The following is a 15360-nucleotide window of genomic DNA, read 5'->3' on the forward strand; positions in this document are numbered from 1 at the left end:
TTTTCATGAGTTGTACCGTCGGTTTGGAAGATTCAACCTTTTTCATAAATTTGGGCATAAATTAGAGTCGGAAGCAAAATGGAAGGAAACGAGAGCTTTTGCATTCGCGGTAGGCCTACTTGGAACCATGGTGTTCCCGCAGGGGAAAAATGGCACAATTCATTCGAGGGTTGTCACAGTGACCCATGCACTCTTCTTTGGAATGGAATACAATTCTAAAAAAGTATTCCACAACTTAGTCCCCATGATCGAAAGATGTCAAGTTGAGAATCATTTCTTTCAAGGCTGTAACCTTATATTACAATGGTGGATGATGATGCATTTGGTGAAAAATCCTAGAGCGGCACAACCTGATCACAAAACAAGGAGAAATCTGGTAGAATCGCACGACATGTGGTTATTTTTACACAAGTTCATAAAAGAAGCATCCCATGAATTTTGGTTTAAGACTCTTGCAGAATTAAGAGATGGCAAAGTCCAATGGTCCCTTAACTATCTTCGTTCAGGGAATACATCATTCGAGGGGGCGAATGGTTTCTTTTAGTGATCTCGGGTCTCAGGGGAACCCGCCCCTACAATCCTGGCAGAGTTCTTAGGCAATTCATTATCAAGCAGGAGATGCCTCAAATCGATTCTATGCTCAGATTCTTTACCAAATATGATGAAAGTAAGCCCTCGCTCAAAGACTACATGATAAATGGATGGAGAAGGAAAAAGTGGGTAGAAGTCTCTTTCCGTATAAGGTATGAACCTAAAGTCAGCTACACTTACAAGGAGTGGTTGAAAAAAAGCTTCGCCCGAGCATTGAATCTGGGACCAAATGTGCCCACTCAGGTTGTGGATGTAGAATCCGAGCATCAAATTTGGCTTCACAGGCTACAAGATGAGTTCCAAAAAAGTGAAATTGCGCACCGGCAGATGCACATGGAAGACGCTTTGACCATACATACATTGAGGGAAGAGTTGAAAAGAGCTAGGCAAGATGCTGATGATGCCAGGCAATGCCTAATCGATTTGGACGATAGCATGGCCTCCCAGCTCGACAGTATAGGAGAAATTACTTACAACTGCAAGGCACAATCATGCGGGAGTCACCTTATCATCAATAGGTATCAAATAGCACATGAGATAAACAAGTTAAAGAAGGTGAAAGCAAATGAAGACCCTGCGTGGGAACTTATCTTCTTTCATGTTATTTCCCTTTTTCCCTAAAAATTGTATCCCTTTTCATTATCTTTTGTAGGCATTTATGCCCTTTTTGTGTCTATATGAGTTGGGGGTTAATGGATTGACTTTGAGGAAGCATATATTTTCTTCAAAAAATCGTTAGGCCTGAACCTTTTGCTCAAAAAGGGTCACCCCAATTAGGATACGCGTTATTTTAATGTCTTGTGCGATATAACTGTTTTATGTGATTATATGCGTTTGTTGATATCAAAGGCAAGTTTATCCACTATGACCTACGAATGAATTTGGCTATGACTTGAACAACTCTGTGTGATTATTTCCTGTCAAATATTTTGCATTACTTATCACATACGGAAACTAACACATTTACCTTTGAGTTGTTTTACTTTGCAGATAACAGAAATTACTCCGTGTTGATAAACTGGCAGAACATCCCTACTTCACCTGATCGAAAGTACAAAAAATCTCATCCTCGGACCATCATTCAAAAATGACAGGAAATGACTGGCTATCCGAGATAAATTGCGGAACTTGAAATGAGATGATTGTGGAACTTGAAAGAAAATTAGAATTGATTCAGGAGAAATAAATTGCACTCAAGAATTGGCTAACTTGGCCATCACCGTTATGCCCCTACTTTGGGGGGACACGGGACTCAACTCCAAATCCCTCCCCTCAGTACCCCTATTCTCGGGGACCAACCAACCAACGTATCATCTGACTCCACTCCTCCATTTGTCCAAAACACTAATCGTGAAAATAATCCAGACGCCTACCATCCACAAAATCTATCCGTAACCCCACAGAACCCATCTTCGGATCCATTCCCAAATCCTCAAAACACATTCTCAAATTAACAAAATGCATTCCCAAATCCACAATATTTACTCCTAAATCCACAAAATATGGCAAACCTACCCTCAAATCCACCAAATTCATTTCCAAATCCGTAAAATCCCTCTCATATTCCGCCAAACTACTTATAAGGCCCACATAATCTTCCCAATTTCCAAAATGTTCTCCGCACTTACCAACCAAATTCCCTCTATCTGCAAAATCAAGCCTTCCTTCCAAAGCCCCCTCAAGCTATCATATCCCCTAATATTTATGAACCCCTTCCTAACTCTGAGATAGACCATTACGAGAAGAAGGAGAAGGAATAGAGGGACCACCATGAAAGGAATTTACTAGCCATGCAAGAAGAGATCATGATGATTAAAGAGTCTCATGGGACCAAGGACCACGACGGTTTGGGGTATGACGATTTATCTGTTCGCCCAGGAGTAGACCTACTAGAAGGATACAAAGTCCCTAAGTTTGAGATGTTTGATGGTACCAGAAATCTAATGGCCCATCTAAGAAGGTACTGCAAGCAACTAGTAGGGATAGGGAAAATGAGGCATTATTAATACGCCTATTCAGTCAAAGTTTGAATGGTGAAGCCTTAGAGGGGTTCATGTCTCAGGAGCCGAAAAGGTAGGCTGGTTAGAAGACATTGGCCAAGAGTTTCCTTGACCAGTTCGCATTCAACATTGAAATAGTCCCTAATCGGTATTCACTAGATCGGATTAAACAAAAGTGCATTAAAAGTTTTCGAGATTATGCTTTTCGTTGGAGGAAAGAAGCTGCCAAAGTGCAACCCCCCATATCCGAGGAGGAAATGATATCCGTGTTCTCTCACGCTCAAGAAGGAGAATATTATACCATAATGGTGTCCGCTGTCAGAGCAACCTTTGTAGATTTGGTAAAGATAGGAGAATCATTAGATGAAGGTATTCGGACAGGAAAAATTGCTAAAACCTCGACATCTCTGGAACTGCCATGTTTTCTAAGAAGAAAAAGAAAGAGGTAGGTGGGGTTTCTGCCAATTCTGTTACAAAATTGAAACAGCGGTTCAACTCTAGAAATGTTTTATCTTCCCTGCCATCACCTAACCTTCCGCACGCATTCTACGTCCACCCCTAATAACAAACTCCACTCCCAAACATCCCACCATCATACCAAGCTCCACAGCCAAATATCTTTCCTCAATACCCAGTTCCACCTCCAAATTATCAGTCTCATTTCCAAACTACTCCCCCAAATAGCCAAACAAATTTCCAAACACCTCCAAATTACCACCAAGTACCCCCTCCTACAAACCTAAGCCCGTATAACCCCTAGCGTCTAAACCACAAAAAGAAACCTCCCCAAAATTCACCCTACTAGTTGAAAGTCGCACCTAATTTTTTGAAAGATTGAAGAATGTTGGTCATTTGCAACCAGTACAACCAAAGCCTGTCAATCCTAGCTCTTGGTTTTATCATCCTAATCAAAATTATGCCTATCATTCAGGGGCAGCAGGGTATAGTACCGAGGACTGTCTTATCTTGAAACACAAAATCCGAGATCTGATTGATTAAAAGGTCATCACGCTCCTGGCACCTACTCTAAATATTAGCATTAATCCACTACCCAACCATGGGGGATCTATAGTTAACATGATTGAAATAGAAGGCGAATGGGCATCTGGCAAGACCATTACCCAAGTGAACTCCAAAAAGTGCAAAAGGGTAGAAGAGGTAGGAAAGATAGAGAAAGCTATGGCTACCTTAAGTATCAGCGAGAAAGCCCCATTTATAGTGATGACTGAACCGACTCAAGTGTACGTTCCCCTTCCAAAGAAGGAATTTATTGTGCAAACCACCGCTTCCCAGGGGATGACGCGATTAGGACGATGTTACATCCCTAAGGAATTGACCAACAAGAAAGATTCACAGAAAAGGCCAAACACTAAAAGAGAGGCTGAGGAAATTTGGAGGCATATGCAACCAAAGGATTACTCAATTGTCAAACACTTGGAGAAAATGTCAGCCTAAATCTCTATCTTGGTACTATTATTAAGCTCACAACACCACCTATAGGCTCTATCGAAGGTCATATAGGAAGCGTATGTTCCCGCAGGAACGAGAGTTGAGAATTTGGCTACGATGATAGGGAACTTTATGGGGAACCATCGCATATCATTCAGTGATAAAGAGTTTCTGTTTGAAGGAGCAATGCACAACAAAGCCATGTATGTCACCATCATTTGTCGAGATTATGCAATTAATCAAGTATTAATAAATGATGGATCTGGTGTGAATATTTATCCCCTCTCCATGTTGGTCCAAATAGGCTATGATCTAAGGAAAATTCATCAAAGCCACATAAATGTGAGAGCATTCAATGGAGGGAGAGAGATACTATAGGAGAGATTGATTTGCATATCCAAATGGGGCCTGCTGAGTTTAAGACTAAGTTTCATGTTATGGATATCTATCCTAGCTAGAACCTGCTTTTGGGAAGACCATGGATACACGGGGAAAAGGAAGTTTCATCACCCCTTCATTAATTATTGAAGTTCATTTGGAAAGATCATGAAGTAGTCATCCAAGGAGAAGGAAGCCGAGCGGACCATCCCAATGGTTATGTGCCGGTGATTGAAGATGTTCCAAAAGGTAGCAGTTTATATACAGTAGAAATTGTAAATGCTGCGGAAAGAGATTCAACACCTAAAATATCAATGCCTACTGTCTACAAAATGATTGCAACTGTGATGTTAAGAAATGGGTTCAAACCTGGTCGAGGCTTGGGCAAGAATTTACAAGAAATTATTGAGCCTATTGTGATCCCAGAGAGAATATCTAAGCACGAGTTAGGGTATCAGCCTACAGAAAAAGATAGGGTTGAGGATGAGCCAAAAAAGAGTCTGTTTAGGCCCTTGCCACTCTTATTCCAGTTATTTCCCATATGAGAGATGTCAGAGGATGATGGTCTTGGGGATGGGATAGGAGATTTGTTTGAGGAATGCAATGCTATACTAGAAGATCTCCCAGAGTCCAGCGGGGTGAAGCAGATTGCGCCAGGGAAGGCTTTGTAAAATTGGACCTCCACTCCACTCATAACCCGTCACCCGTCATGGTAGATGAAAAGGCAATTACTAATAGCTTTGAATTCGGTGATAATTTGGAGGAGGCCCTGCGATCCACCTTTTATATCTCAAAACTTTATTTTCGTATCTTACTGCTTTCAAAAAAAGCGGGGGCTTGTATTTGTGCAAGTCACAAGCCATGGTTTTGTAATTATTTCTCAAATTTCAATAAAAGGGCCTTCATTTATTTGGAAAACTATATTAGTTCTAAAACTCACCTAGTCATATATTTTGTTATTTTCTTATCATCTAACTTAGTTTGTTTGTCCATCACAGTAATAGTAGCTTAAAACCTGCCAATATTGTGTCATGTCAAAGCCTGAACGAACAAAATGAAGGGGACGATGATGGTTGAAAGGACAATGATGAGGAACGGTTAGTTAAAGATATGGAGGAATTTAAGGATCGCGAAAAAACCAATCTGGAAGAAACTAAAACAGTCAACTTGGGAGATCACGATGAAATCAAAGAGACCAGTATCAGTGTCCACCTTGCGGTGCCATAAAGGGAAGAGCTCATCCACCTATTGCGGGAGTATATTGATGTGTTTTCTTGGTCCTATGATGATATGACAGGGTTGAGCACCAGTATTGTGTCACATAAATTACTGATAAATTCTGAGTTTGATCCAGTCAAGAAAAAAATGAGAAAATTCAAGTCATATTTAAGTCTAAAGATCAAGGAAGAAGTGACAAAACAAATCCAGTCTAAGGTTGTCGAGGTCACAAAATATCCGACATGGTTGGCCAACATCGTCCCTGTGCCAAAGAAGGACGGCAAGATTTGAATTTATGTTGACTATAGAGACTTGAACAGAGCCAGTCCTAAAAATAATTTCCATTGCCCAACATCCACATTCTCATCGATAACTGTGCAAAAAATAAAATGCAGTCATTCGTTGATTGTTTTGCCGGCTATCATCAGATACTGATGGATGAGAAAGATGCAGAAAAAATGGCTTTTATTACGCCCTGGGGTGTTTATCATTACAGGTGTGATATATATGAGGGCCATGACGACGATTTTTCATGATATGATCCATAAGGAGATTGAGGTGTACGTGGATGATGTAATTATCAAATACCGCGAGAGTTCAGATCATCTAACTCATCTGGAGAAATTCTTCAACAGATTAAGAAGGTACAGTTTAAAGTTAAATCCTGCTAAGTGTGCTTTTGGTGTGCCATCAAGAAAGTTGTTGGGGTTCATAGTCAGCAGAAGGGAGATCGAGCTAGACCCATCCAAAATTAAGATAATTCAAGACTTGCCACCTCCGAGGACCAAGAAAGAAGTTATGAGTTTCCTGGGTCGTCTGAATTACATTAGCAGATTCATCGCTCAATCAACAGTCATATACGAGCCAATTCTCAAGATGTTGAAGAAAAATGCACTGAATGAGTGGACAGAAGAATGTCAGAGAGCTTTTGATCGCATCAAGGAATACTTATCTACACCACCTATTTTTGTCCCACCGAGAGAAAGAAATCTATTATTGCTTTAACTGTCAGTCTCAAAAAATACTTTCGGATGCGTCCTCGGGAAACATGATGAGACCGGCAGGAAAGAGAAATCCATTTACTACTTGAGTTAAAAGTTCACACCATATGAAGCCCGTTACACTCTTATAGAAAGGACATGTTGTGCTTTGACTTGGACGACACAAAAGTTGAGGCATTATCTATCGTCCTACACAACTTACCTCATCTCGAGAATGGATCCATTGAAGTATGTATTCCACAAGGCCATGCCTACAGCAAAGCTAGCCAAGTGGCAAATGTTGTTGAGTGAGTTTGACATGGTGTATGTAACCCAAAAAGCAATCAAGGGGCAAGCCTTAGCAGATCATTTGGCCAAAAACCCAGTTGATGAGGAATACGATCCACTTCGGACATACTTTCTAGACGAGGAAGTTTTGTTCATAGGAGAAGATATCATGGAAATCTACCCCGGATGGAGGCTATTTTTTTATGGGGCAGTCAACTTCAAAGGTTCAGGAATTGGAGCAGTTTTGGTGTCAGAAACAGGCCAGCATTATTTGGTAACTACTAAGTTACATTTTTCATGCACCAACAACATGGTTGAATGTAAATCTTGCATCCTGGGGCTCAAATTAGCACTTGATATGGGTTTTCGTGAATTGCTATCCATCAGAGATTCAGATTTGCTGATTCACCAGGTACGGGGAGAATGGGTGGTAAAAAACTCCAAGATTACTCCTTATGTGGAGCTGGTGCAAGAATTATGCAGAAGATTCAAGGATGTTGATTTCAGACATATCCTACGAACACAAAATGAGTTTGCTGATGCTTTGGCCACGATATCTTCCATGATTCAACACCCGAATTAGAGTTACATCAATCCTTTGGAAATAAGCCTAAAGAAGCAACCCGTGCATTGCATACACGTGGAAGAGGAGCCTGATGGAAGGCCTTGGTACTATGATATTAAGAGGTATTTGGAATCTGGAATATATCATGAAGAGGCTAGTAACAACCAAAAGAAGACAATCCCGGCGTTTGGCAAAGAATTACTTTCCAAGTGGAGAAATTCTTTTTAGGAGGACTCCTGATTTGGGATTCCTAAGATACGTCGATGCGGCAGAAGCCAAAAAGTTGATAAACGAGGTACACACTGGAGTTTGTGGGCCCCACATGTATGGGTTTGTCCTTACCAGAAAGATCCTGAGAACCGGTTACTTTTGGATGACTATGGAAAATAACTGTAGTAAGTTTGTGCAGAGATGTCCAAAATGTCAAGTACACGAGATCTAATTCAAATGCCTTCACACGAACTTCACGCAATGAATTCTCCTCGGCCTTTCATAGCTTGAGGCATGGATGTCATCAGACCAATAGAGCCACTAGCATTGAATGGGCATAGATTTATTTTGGTTGCCATTGATTATTTCATTAAGTGGGTCGAAGCTGCTTCCTACAGAGCCGTCACTAAGAAAGTGGTTGCAGATTTCGCCAGGAATAACTTGATTTGCCGATTAGGAGTGCCAAAATCGATTATTACTGATAATGGGGCAAACCTGAACAGTCACTTTATGAAAGAAATTTGTGATTAGTTCAAGATTATGCATCGCAACTCGACAGCGTACCGTCCCTAAATGAATGGAGCTGTAGAAGCTGCCAACAAGAATATCAAGAAGATCTTGAGCAAGATGGTCGAAAATGATAGATCATAGCATGAGATGTTACCTTACTCCTTGCTAGGGTATCGAACAACAGTTCGAACCTCCATAGGAGCAACTCCCTATTTACTAGTTTATAAGAATGAAGTTGTGATACTCGCTGAGGTCGAAATACCTTCCCTAAGGATTATTCAGGAAGCTGGACTGAGTAACAAAGAATGGGTCCGTGCTCGCTATGAACAATTCATATTAATTGATGAAAAGAGAATGGTCGTTGTATGCCATGGTCAGCTGTATCAATACAGGATGGTTCGTGCCTTTAACAAGAAAGTAAGAACTCGAGCATTTGAAGTGGGGCACTTGGTTCTCAAACGAATATTCCCTCATCAGGAGGAGTACAAGGGCAAGTTTGCTCCAAACTGGCAAGGGCCATACATAGTTCGCAAGGTGCTATCTAGTGGAGCTCTGATTTTGTCTGAGATGGATGGAACAGAGTGGACCAAACCAATCAATTCTGATGCGGTAAAGAGATATTATGTTTGAATAACGTTCAAGTTTTTGTGTTTTCTTAGTTTGTTTGTAATCACCTTTGTAATAATGTTGTTTGCTAGTGTGTAACTGCCTAGAATCGTTTCTCTTTATGTACGAACTACGTTTGACCTGAATTCCTAAGAAAAGGATACGTAGGCGGCCTATGTCGGCTTCGGTCAACCCCTTACGATAATTAATCATTTCTCTTTATGCCTGAACTACATTTGACCTGATTCCTACTTCAACGGGATACATAGGCACCCCAACGGCTCAATCAAATAACCCTAGAAAATGGAAACTAGGGAAGAATTTTTGAGAAGGAATCTCAAAAATTCACAAGAGAAGATCGACATCCAACAAAGAGAATGAAGATCAGCAAAGACTTCAGATCCACTCATATTGGTATTATCTCAAACAAGTTTAAACTGGGGCAGAAATTTTGAGGAAGACCTCAAAATTTTCACCAAATGCTGGAATATATTCCAAATTCCCCAGCACCATAGGTTAAAGCTTTGGAAACCACCAACTGTAACAAAGTCTGGGTAGACTCAACTTTTGGCTATGATAGAACTACTTGAAAAAACCCTCCAACAATAATCATGAGTTTTGGAAACCATACATCGGATTTAGTCAGAACCGCGAGGAAGACGTTCATTGAGCTAGTAAATGACATGACTGGCAGAAATTTTCTAAAATTTTACAGAATTTTTCAAAATTATTTTCAAAAATTTAAGACTATTTTCAAAAATCTTACGACTCACTTATTTAGTAGTTGCCTAGACATCATTTAGGATAGAGTGTCTGGGTGGAAGTCTCAATATGGTGGAATGCCCAAGAGATGGCAAGGATCAAATCAAGGATCGAAGAAGGTCAACATGGAGTAATTTCATTCAACTAATCATTTTTCTATGGATGCAGGGATCAATACGCACAATAAGAGTCTCTTTCAAAAATCCCTGAGCAAATTGGGAGCCACAACAGATCATTAATACCCAAGAATGGTATTTTAGGGCATCCCTAAAAATAGGTTTAATGCCCACTTATTGAGGAACTTTTGATTTGTCCATCTCATTTCTTGAGATCGTAGGCGACAAACAAAAGCACATTGTCTTCTTTACACGTATCGTATTTAGAAGTTTCCTAAAAATAGTAGCTAGTAAAAGCAACTTTGTGTCTACTAATCATCTACCTTGAGTACAAGTACATGTAGAAAGAAGGACACTGATAAATGAAGCCAGGTAAAATCATTTTATCACTGCCACAATGGCCATTGCATATCATTATCGCAAAGGCCATCACATATCATTGCCGCAAAGGCCACTACATATCTGTTGACATGCTAGACACAACGTTGGCATCGAGGATATCATCAGCACTCAATATCTGTTGACACGCTAGATACAATACTGGCGTAGAGGATATCATCAGTATCCAATATATCTGTCGACACGCTAGACACAACGCTAGCATCGAGGATATCATTAGCATCCAATATATCTGTCGACATGCTAGACATAACACTGGCGTAGAGGATATCATCTGCATCTAATATATCTATCGACACACTAGACACAATGCTGGCGTCGAGAATATCATCAGCATTCAATATCTATTGACACGCTAGACACAATGCTGGCATCGAGGATATCATCAACATTCAATATATCTATCGACACGCTAGACACAACGCTGGTGTCAAGGATATCATCAGTATTCAATATATCTATTGACACGCAAGACACAATACTGGCGTCAAGGATATCATCATCTTTTCATGAATTAGCATCTGAATACATTAAGAGCACACGATTTAGAGGGATGCCTTCAGGTCGCTATCTAAGGATGAATGATGTATAAGATTTCCTAGTAATTGACAATTTAAAGGTCATCTATAAGTCATATTATTTGAAATAGGATAGTGTGTAAGATCACCTATGAGTTGATAGCCTATAGGTCATCCGTAAGCCACAATAACATCCTAACCGGACAGTGTGCAAGATCGCCCAAAAGTTGATAGTTCAAAGGTTATCCGTAAGTCGCAACTAAATCCTTACCGGAGGATATTCAAGACTATCATATTGATACGTCCCAGGATTCTCTATAAGTCGCGTTATATCCAAGATCGATTATGTGCAGGATTACCCAAAGAAGATCAATTTGAGGGATTATATATAATTCATATTGTATCCAAGGTCGGATGATGTGCAGGAACACCTGAAAGCTAGTGATTGGAGGGATATCTATAAGTCACTCTTATCCAAAGTTGGATGATGTGGAGGATTACCTAAAAGCTAGAAATTCAAAGGATATCTATAAGTCACCTCGTATCCAACATCAAATAATGCATAAGATTATCTGAAGATTGACAATTTAAGGAAAATTTATAAATCGATCATCGGCTACAACTGTAGAGGTTATCATGCCACATACAACAAGTGATATAGGTAACCAAAAGGGCCACCCCACTTTGAGAACATATTCGCTCGATAGATGAGCTAATTATATAATAACTAAGGAGGTTGTTGTGTCTGTTATTGCAAGTTATTTTCCATCAAACAGGTACAATAAAGGATGACTTCTCTTTTTAGGCCACAACTCATGTAGAGATATGGTAAAAGATTACTTACCTCTTTCGTGAATTATGTTTAACACTAACACTTTTTTCCTGAAGCATTGTCAAGAGCATCCGAGAGGATGAAAATCTCAAATCAAAACCACAGGTGCAGACGACTCCAAAAAGGTTGCAGCACAACGTGGAACTCTTTCTTATCAGCAAAAAGGGACATAGTCTGGAGACGAATGTCAAACTCGCTAGACGCGAGCTAAATGATGATCACTACCACCATTTAACCACGCCTCTATTAGAAGGCATGTGGGTATTTTTCGGATATTTTGATCTCAACTTTACCTCTGGGATGTTTGTTAACTCACACTGAGAGGAACTTTCTTTTTCTTTCAAATTTGGGTGGAAACACACTTAGAGTTTTGGAAATTATACTTACATAAGTTCTTACCTATGGATGTCAAGAGCTCCGCATTCATAGTTAAGAGTTTACAAGTCTCTTTTCCTCAACTCGATTAACTTGTCACTCATCCCAAGTTAAAGATCTTCTAAAATAAAAGACTATCTCTTTTACTGATTGAGTCGAACTACAAGCAGTCTGATTCCCTAAGTCTCGGGGATATGTAGGCTGGGCTTTATGTAGAAAACTCGACTGCATTCTAATTTCCCCCCAAATCCCTGTATTCCCCATCTTCTTGGTTTAACCAAAACACTCTAAAACCATGATAGTTGGTGAATTTTCTTGAAGATCGTGCTCAAAATCAAACTTTATGAACTACAAGTGGCCTGAATTCTCATGAAGCCTAAGATATGTAGAAAATCTAATACCGAGGTTCGGCCATAATTCCAGAAACTCATGCGGAAACCAACCTCTTTTAGAAACGAATTTATGGTCGGACAAAAATTAGGAACGTCAACCTCCCTTTGCCCAGGGTTACATACATCCACCCTACACAAAGGGAGGGGGCAGTTGTTGACACCTAATTTTTTCCCTCCACAACTACGTTTAATCTCGAGTTTCTTCGATTTTCAAATAAAACTACAACAATTATTTTTTCTAAATAAATGCATTTTAAAATAGTTAGTTGGGATAATTTTATCATTCAGGTGGTAATTATTTATTTTCGTATTTGTATTGTATAAATGATGTCATTTAATTGAACATTTTCATCAAAATTGGATTTTTAAATTTAGGATTATTTGAAAAATAATTTTAAATAATTAAATCTTGATTTAAATATAATTTATTCTCACAAGTAATTTATTTGGAGAAATACTTGTTTGGTTTTATTAAATCAAGAAACTCAGGAATAAAAGAAGTATTAATTCGTATTTAATTTCAATTCAATTTAATGAATCTATTAAATTAGGTCATAAATTGAAATTAAATTAGCCACAATCGTAATATATTTGGCCAATTAGCCTTTAATTTGATCAAATTTTAATTAGAATGGATTAAATGTTAATTGAAACTATTTTTCTAAACTATGTATCCCGATTTTAAACCCAATTTTGCCAAACACCAGCCCAACAATAAAGCAATTTCAGCCCCCTTCCCATTAGGCCAATAACTGACCTATTTATTCCCATCAACGTCAGCCCAACAATTCAAGACCCAAATCAGTTCGGCCCACATCCACAAAACCTTTTTATCTCTTCTTCTTCACAAAGACCTAGGGAGAGAATAGACAACAACCCTCAACCATTCAGCTACCCAAATTCGATAACCCCCAATCAAAAATCCGGTGAACCCAGCCTCCTGACGCCGACCCGACCATAAACCATTGTCAACAACCTTAATACTGTATACAAATAATACCCAACCCGAACTCAGTCAAAATCGACCAAGAAAACTCGAACCAGCTGGTTCTCGTCCAAATGCCTCCCTCTTCACTCAAATTCGTATATCCTCACGTACTTAGCACGATATTTAGCACAAAATCAGTTTCAAATCTTGTAGGAAAAGTCCATATGTCTCCCCCTTAACGACTAGCTCTGCGAATCTCGGGTACCATGTACGAATTCGTACGTTGGTGGGAATTTCCCATTAGTTTAGGGTGATAATTTGTTTGGCCCTATTTTCAATTGGTCCATCTATTTTTGTCATCTCTGGGGTAGAATCCTTATCCTCATTTTGGGTCCTTGAAAACCCTAGTGGTTCTCTATAAAAGGGAGAGGGCAAAAGTCTCGAAGGGGGGTTTTTTATTTTTTTTCTTTTGAATTTTTTTTTCTTCTGTTTTCATCTATCGACACTAAGGTTCTAAGGGGGAGGAATGAAATTTTGAGTTCAGGGCTTAAGTTTCTTTTAGGTTCTTATTTCCTTTCCGAAGGTAGAAATTCAGAGGAAGAAAGAATTTTTGGTCAATACTTTGGGTGGATTTCCTTTTCTTTTCTCACTGCTTTAGGGAGGAAAGGAGTAAGGCAAAACAAGTCCTTTTTGAGCAATCACTTCCTTAAGTAGAAATTTTCTTTTCTTCTCTCTTTTTGAAAGCTGTTTGATTAGCTGGAAGCTCTCCAGTTGGTAACACTGATTCTTGATGATTTTACAGATAGCATCGTTGTCCCATTTGCTTCTCCGAAAAGGGTACAATCCATTTCATTTATCTTTAAAATATGTTTGCTTCATCTCAACCTTCCGCAGAGAGAATATTAATGATGTTGTGTGCTGGTTTGGTTGTTGTAGAGGTTTGAAAAGCCATAGGCTTCTTCTAGTGAAGAAGGATGTTTACTTTCGTTAAGATAGGATTGTTTCTTATTATAATATGTCCATATGTTGTTTTAGTTTCACTATTTGGATTTTATAGTTGGTATCAAGTAATTTCCAATTTAGGACCTCATCTTGGGCACTAGTGGAAGTTTGGATCATCATCTCATGGCTGCTATTATTATTGGGTCTTTGTTTTTTTTATGATTAAGGTCTATGTTTTGTTTTCTGTTTAATGATTACTAGTCCGACAGGGTCTTAATCGTAGTAGTACTTCGATGTTAAGTTTTTCGACGTCTTCGCTAGACAATGTCATAACAGCCTGGTAGGATTATCTCTCGAGGTCGGGTGAGGCTTTTGGAAAGAGGATGGAAATAAGACCAATACCCCTGCCCTTTTTTGCTTTAAATGGGCAGTTGCGCCTCTTTTGGGTAACAAAGTTCGAAATTTATTTTCCGTTCCTCCTTTGGATTTTTATCCATTTTGGTTTTTCTTCTGTTAAAAAATGGTTTCGATGTTGTTCATGATGAATTGAAGGAGGTCTTAATATGCCTATTTGGAAAATCCCATAATTTTCTTTTATTGTCACTATGACATGCATATAACTTGTTTGAATTAAGGTTTCCCAAAAACTTTTGGTTTTTTTTCTTTCCTTCAAGTGTGTTACTAATAACCTGACTTTGCTAAGAAATGCCTTTAAAAAGATCATTGTGAGAACCCAAGATCGATGTATTTTTTCTTGTATCATCCACGTTTAGCTTCTCATTTTTCTATTTGGACCCATCCCCTGTTAGATGCCTTTCGGTTGAAATATGGGATAGTCATCCTTTCACGGGTTAGGAGTGTTAAAATTTGGTTTGATGCAGTAAGAATCATCGATACTAGAAACTGTATGTTTGAACCATGGTATCAACCCTCCCTTAAAAAAATTTTACAGGGAGCTCTTTTCTTTTGTATCTTTCTGTGACCTTTTTGTTTGTGTTATTCACTGCTTGTTATGTCTAAAAATATACCTTTACCTCTGAATAGATCATTTGGGTATGCCCAAGCCATGCGCAAGATGTTTTACTAAACTATGCGTCAATTTTGGAGAGGATATCCTCATTCCGATTGTCTTATTTCGTTCGAATTTCTATATGTGTTCGTCAATGCTTTTCATCGTATCAATTGATTCTCCTTATTATGAGCATAAATGTGGGCATCATTATTTTAAGACATTAGTCCTTGACGTTATTTTTTTTATTTTGAAGTATGTTATGTCTTTAATGGGCATTAATTCATTCATT

This window comes from Capsicum annuum, chromosome 9, assembly GCF_002878395.1.
Source record: "Capsicum annuum cultivar UCD-10X-F1 chromosome 9, UCD10Xv1.1, whole genome shotgun sequence".
NCBI lineage: Eukaryota > Viridiplantae > Streptophyta > Magnoliopsida > Solanales > Solanaceae > Capsicum > Capsicum annuum.